This window comes from Oncorhynchus nerka, linkage group LG22 (genome assembly GCF_034236695.1).
Source record: "Oncorhynchus nerka isolate Pitt River linkage group LG22, Oner_Uvic_2.0, whole genome shotgun sequence".
Classification (NCBI taxonomy): Eukaryota; Metazoa; Chordata; class Actinopteri; order Salmoniformes; family Salmonidae; genus Oncorhynchus; species Oncorhynchus nerka.
In genome coordinates, this window is record NC_088417.1 from 17888943 (window position 1) to 17899777 (window position 10835).

At 43.3% G+C, this 10835-nt stretch overlaps 1 pseudogene; it reads right to left on the reverse strand.

Annotated features, from left to right (window-relative positions):
• Positions 1-838: 838 nt before the first annotated feature.
• LOC115104493 (tripartite motif-containing protein 55-like) lies at positions 839-10215 on the reverse strand (annotated as a pseudogene).
• Between the last annotated feature and the right edge of the window lie 620 nt (positions 10216-10835).

Here is a 10835-nt window from a genome sequence, read left to right on the forward strand (position 1 = left end):
TCATTAAAAACAAAGACATAAAAAGGCAAAAACCATAAAAATCCACCAAAAGTTCTTGTTTGAGATGTTCAGCCTATGATATTCTCTAATGATGTAGATCAGACGGTGGCATCTTGCCAACTTCATTAAAAAACAGCACTGCTGCAAGTGCTACAATGGCAGTCTGAGGGAACGCTAAAACGAGCCACATCTCCTTTTGAAAAAACAAAACAAAAACACTGGTAGTACATTCCTTTTGTATTTAAATAGGTAGACTCAGACATGAATTTAATCAGGCAAAAAAGTTTTCCCATAGTGAACTTCCTGACTCCAAGTCCTGAAATGCACTCCTATTGGGCAAAAAACATGTCCATGTCCAGCTGCACCAACCACAGACTTGGGAGGAAGTCCCAGGAAAGTTTTGTGCCAGAATGATAAGTCTATCACCTGTGCAGGTATGCTCCAGGTCGTTGGCAATAGGCACTGATCACGGATCAGCGTTCCCTCTCCCTCTCCCACTCCTAACCTTAACCATTAGGGCAGGGATCATCAACTAGATTCAGCCGTGGGACAATTTGTTATTGAGTGGATGGTCATGGGGCTGGAACTTAATTACAAATAATTTGTAGATTGCAAATTGACCGCAAGAAGCCCAAACAGATACAATACTTGACAAAAACATAAAACCTTGTTTACATTTGTATATGACCATATATCTCTCTACTATGCGTAGGAATACTTTGGAACAGATTTCCCAAATTAAAATCACATGGAGCTGATTTGCTGGTGTTTTTTTACAGTCTTTTTCAGCCAGTTGGGGAACCCTGCATTAGGGGGAAAACTCAAAATGGACATTTGATCAGCATCTAGAGGCTTCTGCACCATCTACCTCCTCATACTCATCTTCGTCATCTACAGACAGAGGGATATGGAAGTGAGGGATGAATTAAGAAAAACAACAGCATCTATGGAAAGCTTAATGTTGCGTTTACCTAGCCTGTTTTCAGATCAATAAAGATGGCACACAGAAAACAAGGAAAGGAAATCACACAAGACAATTGAGATGCACCCCCCCATCCCTCTAGGACCTGAGATGTTGACAATTGAGATGCACCCCCCCATCCCTCTAGGACCTGAGATGTTGACAATTGAGATGCACGCCCCCCCCATCCCTCTAGGACCTGAGATGTTGACAATTGAGGTGCACCCCCTCATCCATCTAGGACCTGAGATGTTGACAATTGAGGTGCACCCCCTCATCCCTCTAGGACCTGAGATGTTGACAATTGAGGTGCACCCCCTCATCCCTCTAGGACCTGAGATGTTGACGATAACATAGCCTCTGTGTGCAGGGGCAGACTTTTATTTATTTTTATTTGACCTTTATTTAACCAGACAAGTCAGTTATGAACAAATTCTTATTTACAATGACGGCCTACCAAAAGGCAAAACGCCCCCTGCGGGGACGGGTCCTGAGATTTAAAAAAAAAAAAAAAAAAAGAAAGGAAAAAAAAATAGGACAAAACACGACGACATGACGACAAGAGAGACAACACAACACTACATAAAGAGAGACCTAAGACAACAACATGCAGTAGCAAGGCAGCAACACATGACAACACAGCATGGTAGCAACAACATGGTAGCAGCACAAAACATGGTATAAACATTATTGGGCACAGCACAAAAGGAAAGAAGGTAGAGACAACAATACATCACTGATTAACATAGAGAGACACAGTGACAGAGCATCTGTGTGCAGGGGCAGACATAGAGAGACTCAATGACAAAGCCTCTGTGTGCAGGGATACTCAAGAAGACCTAGAGCTGGGACGATAAACCAGAAATGATCCACACCGATCATACAGACCACTTATCGCAGGCACGTTGCTGATATAGTTCATTATGATAAGTAGCCTATACTAAAGAAATGTGAAGTTTGAAATTAAATGTTTGCTAATATGGGGGATATTAATTGGGACAATTGATGGCTACATGTCACGCCCTGACCATAGTTTGCTTTGTATGTTTATATGTTTTGTTTGGTCAGGGTGTGATCTGAGTGGGCATTCTATGTTGTATGTCTAGTTTGTCTGTTTCTGTGTTTGGCCTGATATGGTTCTCAATCAGTGGCAGGTGTTAGTCATTGTCTCTGATTGGGAACCATAAGCTTGTTCAGTTTACTTTGTGGTTTTTCGTCGTTCAATAAAAGAATGCATTCATGCTGCGCTTTGGTCCGCTTCATACAGTGATCGTGACACTACAACTATCAAACTAGTAATAGTAGTTTAAAGGATAATAAATAAATAAAACTATGGTGCACATTAATGTTATCAACTTATTGTTCTATTTATCGTTATCACATCAATTCAGCCAATTTATCACGATATGGATTTTTGTCTATATCGCCCAAGAAGACGCTTCACTGCCAACTCTTTCTACCTGAGATGAAGTCGATGTTACGCAGAGCCCTGCCCTCTCTCCAGGAGTTAACAGTGTAGTGCTCCATCACCTCATATCCAAGCTCCACCTTATCCAGGTGGGAGGTGCTCGACGCCTCCCCAATCCTGACACACACACACGGAGAGTCAGGCTTCCCTTATTCTGTGTGGTCTCTATAGATCTGTAAATAATGTGGTACATGAAACACATACTTTGTTTGATCAAGAATTACTGTTAGGCAGCAAATGTACTCCCTTTTTAAGGAGGTCTTTTGCAGTGTGAAACCTAAATCAGGATTCAAGCCTGAATGTTGAGGAAGTTTATTTGTGGCAGTCACCTGTAAGAAGGCGGCCATCTCTGGTTACTCCATGGTCTGTATGCCTGTCTCTACGGTCCTCCAGCTCCGCTCCAGGTGCTCTTTGTACTTCTTGGTTAAACCAATCTATGTGCTTCTCTTCCTGCTCGGCCGCCAACTTCAAATTTAAGTCCCTCTTCCTCTCCTCCAAGATGGTTTACAGATGGTCCAACTTCTCACACACCTGGGACTTCTGCCTCCTGCCGTTCTCCAGTACACAGGCAACCACACACACCCCCAGACAGACAGACGGACACACATAAGTGTTTTCTCCCGTTCCGTGCCTAGTGGACACGACCCAGGTCTGAACACGACCCAGCTCTACATGGCAATCCTGGGTAACACCACCACGAGTGACACAGAGGGGACTGGAGCCGCTCCAGTTTCCTCCCCAGTACAGCTACTAGCTAGCTCATCAACTCCAGTGTGTGTGTGTGTGTGTGTGTGTGTGTGTGTGTGTTGTGAGGGGTGTCAGGGGTGTCCACTCTCTCCCCATCAGTTCTCCTCCTGGTTTCTCAGTGTGAGCGAGTGGAAAGGCAGTAACATTTCTGTGTGTTTCTTGGTATGTGTGAGGGAGAAGGAATCTCTGGAAACCTATGTGTTTATTCGTGTGAGGCAGTACAACATAGGCAGTAGAACACCTAGTCATTTTTTTAGGTGTATGTGGGGAATGGGGTGGGGGGGTGGGGCTGATTACAGTAACATCCTGGTTTCAGTTGTCTGGCTGTGTGAGAGACACACAGACAGACAGAGACAGAAAGACAGGTGCTGCCACACTGGGCCAGTCACCTCTATGGTCCGGCCGGTCTCCTTTAACTGACTGATGATGCCCTGGATCCTGTCGTTGTTCCCCACCATCATCGCCATCCCGTCAGTCAACTCCGTCTGTGGCCGCCGCAGCACACCCACCAGCATGCACAACCACACACACACACACACACACACACACACACACACACACACACACACACACACACACACACACACACACACACACACACACACACACACACACACACACACACACACAACCACAGGAACGAGAAGCCAAGGCACATCAGTCACTGAGTGAGTTGCAATGCACTGACTTATACACAGGAGGCAACTTTCCCAGTTGACCTACTGTACTGTAAATGTCTTGAAGAAGATGTTTTCCTACATCAGCCAGTCCTCACCTTCTGTGTCTGGTACATGCTTTTGAGCGGCGCCACCTCACAGTCCTGGTGGGCTCCAAACACCTTGCACATGGAGCAGGTGGGCACGCTGTGGGTCACACAGTAGATGTTGATCTCCTTCTCCTCGTGCTCTTGGCACATGGCCTGCTCCTCCGTCCTCTCTGGGGCCGCTGGCCTAGGGCTGCTGGAGGGGGAAGGAGATATGCTGAGACTCCCAACACTAGGGGTGCATCTTATTGTAATAGTATAGTGGCTTCCTCTCCTGATCAGTTGAGGTTAGATTCAGGCTGCCTGCCCATGGTAACTGAACACCCCACCATGCAGTCAGAAGGTGATCATAGGTAACATCACATCCGGAGCCATGGGCATCTGTACAGACAGTATCTAAATGGAGTGTTGTGTGTGTCGTACAGGCCTCAAGGCATTAGTCACACTTCCTCCAAATACATACCACACACACACCACAAACCACACACACACACCAAGTCAGTTGGAAGTATATCATTGTGTGACTGACTTGTTCCCGGAACCCCTTTTGCCAACCGAATCACCCCTCTGACTCACTGCGGGGCTATGGGTTCATATGGGCACCAGTGCTGAGTGACAGACACAATGCCTCCATCTCCCAACACAACACAGGAGACACACAACATGACCCTCTTCTACTCCGCTCTCTCCCCTTTTCTGTTGCCCTAGAGGGTCACTACTCCACTTCTTTCTACAGTATACACATGTGCTCTCTTTCCGACTAGCAAGCACTCAAAAACACACAGAAAGTATCCCTCTTCTTCTCTCTTTTGTTCTCTCTTTCGAGCTAGTGAGTGTCCTCAAACACACAGAGCACCTTTTCCCTCCATTCCATCCATCCATCTCTCTCTCTCTCTCTTTCTCTCTCTCTTTCTCTCTCCCTCTCTCTCTCTGTGTCAAGCGGAAGAGAGTTGTGTCTCAGAAATAAAGCCTGAAGCATTAAGCGTGATGTTGGATACAGGACAGTAGAGAGCTAGATTACATTGCCTCTGGGCTCCTATTCTTAAAAGCATGTAATCAGTTACGTTACCAGCAAAAAATATTGTAATCCGATTGCAGATTATTTTGGAAAACTAGATGATTACTTATTGGATTACATTTCAATTCAGAAGGATGTTTGCAGGAAAAATACACAGTAAAGCATTAGTCACACTTTCTCTAAATACACACACACACACACACACACACACATTATGACACCATTCGGTATAAGGCGCAAGTTTAAGTTTGTTCCACCTGAGCGAGGTCTGACCACAAGTCAGAGACCACTGTGATGACACACCAAATGTGTTTGATGGATCCTTTTTGTCTTCTTCTAATGGAAAGTAATGAGATGACATAACTAAATGTGGGTAATCCAGATGTTCTGTTACTGATAAAGAATTCAGACAGGTTAACTAGTAACTAATGGATTACATTTAGAAAGTAACCTACCCTACCCTGCTTAAAAGCAACGCGTTCATCTCATGCATTCTTATAGCTCCAAACCCCCACCGCAAAGCAGTGATAAGACGACACTCTCACTACAAAAACCCTAACACTTATTTTCACCGGAGTTAAATATAAAAGGTAATCCTTCATGTAAATGCAATGTTTGTGAACTACTTCCTTCCTTGACTGTATTTAGCTCTAGTCACAGCTGTTTCTTCTGGAGGGAGCCATCTACATTTGAGTAATTTAGCAGACACTACAGAGCAATCAGGGTTAAGTGCCTTGCTCAAGGGCACATTGACAGATTTATCACCTAGTCGGCTCAGGGATTCAAACCAGCAACCTTTCGGTTACTGGTCCAACGCTCTTAACCGCTAGGCTACCTGCTGCCCAGTTAAAAACATCACCCGTATCTCATTATCTGTTTATCAACTCTAGTTTAGAAACTACTACTAGTCACGTTCACCAGCCACCATGTGTCTTTATAAGGCAGCCTGGAGGTCTGGTACACAAGGTGAGAAAATGAGTAAATATTGAAAACATTCAGTATGAGTGGCACCAGGACTTTTCCCCCTGAGAACAGTTTCAACACATTTTGCATGTAGGTTGTATGAGTTTTTGATATTTCTATCAGAAGAGAAAATGTCACATTGCTATCATTATGAGTATCTCACTGTTCAATGCCCTAAACTGACCTACTTTTAGAATTCCCTGTTCAATGCCCTAACTGAACACCTTTTAGAAATCACTGTTCTGTCTTCTCGTAGGAAATTCAGAGACATATTGGAAGTAGTTTAAAGCCTGGTAATGGAATAAGGAAAGCTAAGGAAATTACACATAGAAATGGATTTTGGCCGAAAGTCACAAAATTGAGTAACTGGATGTCTGTGCTTTCAGTCTGGTATAGTAGGATCCTGCAAATTGGACCACTTATGGTAGTGATGATGGTGGTGGTGGTGTCTATCTGAGATGGTGGTTACTTTCTTTAATAATTACGTTTTTAAATGATTACTGTAATAAGAACTGTACCGTACCTGTAACAAGCTAGCGAGAACATGGAGCAAATAGTTTCCCCTCAGTTTTCTCATCTGTTCATGCACCTTGGTTGGAAAGCAAAGTTCAGATACCGGAAGTATTACAGTATATGACTCTCTCACCTGGTGGACTCCTGTTTGAACATGTCGATGATGTTCTCCACCAGCCGGTTCCTCTGGAGCCTATAGAACCCGTGGCGGTCCAGCACCACCTCGTGCCTGCAGGACGGGCACCGTAAACGGCCACCGGAGGTCACTGACCCCCCTCTGGTTGGGAGATATGGGTTGGAGGCCTAGACAGGATAGAACAGACAGAGGCATAATAGAATGTAGATCAAATGTAGTCAAATTAAGATCTTACACCTGTAGCCTCAGTGCCGAGACAAGAACCAAACAAAAACAAAAACAACATCCCCAAAATACAGTCAAACTAGTTGTTATAGATATAGACAAACAAATACATTTTTTTCCAACTGCTTACACACAAAATCTTTTCATGTCACACGATTTTTGATACCTCTCACTCAAAGTGCAAAACTACACACCAAATATCCAAAACCATAAGCTATTTCTCATCCTTTGACTCAGTTGTCAATTGCATAAAACATTTTTTCAAAACACTACACACAATTCTCTACCTAAAACACAAAGATCGAACAGGAACTTTCTTTCCTTTTCCAAACACAACCAATCAAAATGCTACACTTATTCACCAAGTCACACACACACTCCTCACATGTGCAAACACTAATAGCTTAACTGATCACTAACCAATCACTGCTTTACTGTAGTATAGGCCTATAAATAGGTCAAAGGTCAGATGACCTGTTTTGAACAATGGATGCCAACAATGGACAGAGAGCAAGAGGAGTAGGAGGGAGAGGAAGAGGACGAGGGCAAAGAAGAGAAGGAAGGAGAGCCATCTCTGAAGAGATTAGGGCAACACTTGTTGATCATGTGATCAACCACGGTTTGACCATGAGAGAGGCTGGACTGAGAGTCCAGCCCAACTTGAGTCGATTTACAGTGGCGTCCATAATTTGAACCTTCAGAAATCAGAACAGGTATGCAACTATTTAATGACTATTTTAGCATTAGATCGTTGCTGTACTGTAAAATGCGTATGACTGCATAGTATTGCATAAACATTTGTAACTCTAAGCCATCCACTGAATGCATTGAATGAATGAGGTTGGTTATCATGCTGTACTACATTTTTTGGTACATTGTTTACAGTTCCTATGCTGAGGAACTGTTTGAAGTCTTTTTTTCTTTTTACTCCTTTTTTCTCCCCAATTTCGTGGTATCCATTTGTTAGTAGCTACTATCTTGTCTCATCGCTACAACTCCCGTACGGGCTCGGGAGAGACGAAGGTTGAAAGTCATGCGTCCTCCGATACACAACCCAACCAAGCCGCACTGCTTCTTAACACAGCGCGGATCCAACCCGGAAGCCACTTTTGTTTACAGATGTACAAGAGACTGCAATTATAAATATGGTTTTGGCCAACAATGCAATTAGGATTCGAGAGATAAGAGAGCATATCTTGAATAATGACACCATATTTAACAACATCAATGCTGTAAGCCTGTTGACCATACAATGCATCCCCCAACGGCACCGAGTGACAATGAAACAACTTTACAAGGTGCCATTTGAGAGAAACCCTGACAGAGTCAAGAATATGCGACATGACTTTGTAGAGGTATGTATGCAATACTACTTCCAGTACTTCAGACATACCATATTTACTCATCTGTATATCCTTTTGTCTGTTACAGAGAGTATTGGAGCTGGATGCCCATGTAATTCACCATGAATTTATTTATGTGGATGAGGTTGGCTTCAACCTCACCAAAACTAGGCGCAGCGGAAGATATGTAATAGGACAGAGGGCAATTACCAATGTCCCCGGACAGCGTGGGGTTAATATAACTATGTGTGCTGCCATCACTCAAAACGGGGTCCTCCATCATAATGCCACACTGGGTCCGTACAACACCGGCCATATGCTCACTTTTCTGGATGCAATTTACACAATGCTTGTCCCTGATCCAGATCAGGAGCCTGCTAGATTTGTGGTTTTATGGGACAATGTTAGTTTTCACCGGGCTGTTCTGGTCCAAAACTGGTTTGCCACCCATCCACAATTTGTAGTTTTGTACCTACCCCCATATTCACCCTTTCTAAATCCCATAGAGGAATTGTTCTCAGCCTGGCGCTGGAAAGTGTATGATCACCAACCCTATGCCCGCATGCCGCTTCTCCAGGCAATGGAGGACGCATGTGGGGACATAGAGGTTGCCTCTGTCCAAGGTTGGATACGCCATGCTAGGAGATACTTCCCTCGATGTTTGGCAAGAGAAAACATGATGTGATGTGGACGAAGTATTGTGGCCAGACCCAGGCCGGAGAAGAGATGAAGCGTAGTTTAGCACTGGTGACTGCCCCCCTACCAATTCCTGGACTGCCACCCCGGGACCCCACACACACAATTGTGTTCTTTACTGTATTATAAAGAATATACTTTTGGTTTACATATGTTTATGGTTTCGTTGTATGCTACTGTATACAACAGTAATGTTTGGCCTAATAAATATTTTCTGTTTCTACATTGCATTGGTGTTTACAGTGTACTTGTTACCCCTCTCAGCAGAATACTTTCATTGTAGAACATTGTATTGAAATGTAGATATAAGCCTATGAAAGACCAAAGAGCTTTAGATTTAGAACAACAGTGTTAACAAAGCAGTGTTTGCCATTTGATGCAAATGCTTCATTCTGACATGTGTTTATGGCATTTTGAATGCAGTGTTACATTGTGAAAGAGATTTTGCATTTTGTGTGTGCAGTTTTGGGAATTGTGTGTAGAGTTTTGAAAAAAGGAGACACTTTTGAAAACGTGTGTAAGCAGTTGGAATAAACTGTAATAGCATATGGATAATGCGTAGACACAGTTTAATCTATAGTTCTACCACATACTAGTCTTCTCTAAAATACGTTCCAATGCTCCAATATAATTGCAGGCCTACTTTACCTGAAAGATATCATTGGCACACTTTCTACAGAGGTTGTGTTGCCACGGTAAAATGACCACTGTTTTGGTAAATGTTTCCAGGCAGATGGAACAAATGAAAAAGCTTTCACTGACTCACTCAATGAGTGAGTGAGTCAGTGAACAATGTCTGCTCAATAGACCAATCGGGAAGTTGATCAAATATTTTGCTAGTCAACGGTCATATTAGAGTCTTCTCTTTGAAGTAGCAGACATTTACCTTCCCGTCTGTGTTTTCCCGCGATTGTATTTTAAATATTGCGAAAGACTTGTTCTGGCTGCATGCTGTTCACTGACAGATTTGCCACATGTTCTATATGCCTTGTGGTTGGGCTACATCAACACAATCCACAGCTACGCTATTTAAAAAAAAGAAGCTATTGGTCATCTGTAGTTAAATTTCAGGCCTACTCCTGGTTTATTATTCTGAATAATTGTATTTATTTCTGAACTGAGAGCAGTAATTATATAACTTCGGCAAATGTATTTAAATGAATCAGGGGTGCTGCTGCACCTCCAGAACCCTTCCCACAGCTATGATTCTATCAGGAAATAAATGATCAAGTGCAATGCTGGAGAGATGACAGTTGCAGGCTCATGTCTAGAAGAGAGAGGGAGCGAGATCATAGAGAGGGAATCTGTCTAGTTCTGAGAGAGATACAGGAGTGCTTCGCGCTCTCTCACCACAGCAATGGCCATGCATTGGTCTCAAACATAGGCGATAATGTTGAGCAAATCATAAGCCCGGGCAGGCCCAAACACATTCATTCTTTGAATATCATGCGGCGGGCTGAAAATCTGTATTTTAATGTAACTTTATTTTTTAGGGGGCAGGAGAATTAATGGGAAAGCAATTCAAATGAACTCTGATTGCTTTTATTTGAATGTTTACATTGCAAACACTGCCGGATCCTGCTCCGGCAAATTAAGCACTGGTTAGGGTTAAGGTTAAGGTTAGGGTTAAGGTTAGGAGTTAGGTTAAAGGGTTAAGGTTAGGAGTTAGGTTAAAGGGTTAAGGTTAGGAGTTAGGTTAAAGGGTTAAGGTTAGGGTTAGGGTTAAGGCTTAGGGTTAGGGTTAAGGTTAGGAGTTAGGTTAAAGGGTTAAGGCTAGGGGTTAGGGTTAGGGTTAAGGGTTAGGGTTAGGGTTAAGGTTAGGAGTTAGGGTTAGGAGTTAGGTTAAAGGGTTAAGGTTAGGGTTAGGTTAAAGGGTTAAGGTTAGGAGTTAGGTTAAAGGGTTAAGGTTAGGAGTTAGGTTAAAGGGTTAAGGTTAGGAGTTAGGTTAAAGGGTTAAGGTTAGGGTTAGGGTTAAGGGTTAGGGTTAGGGTTAGGGTTAGGG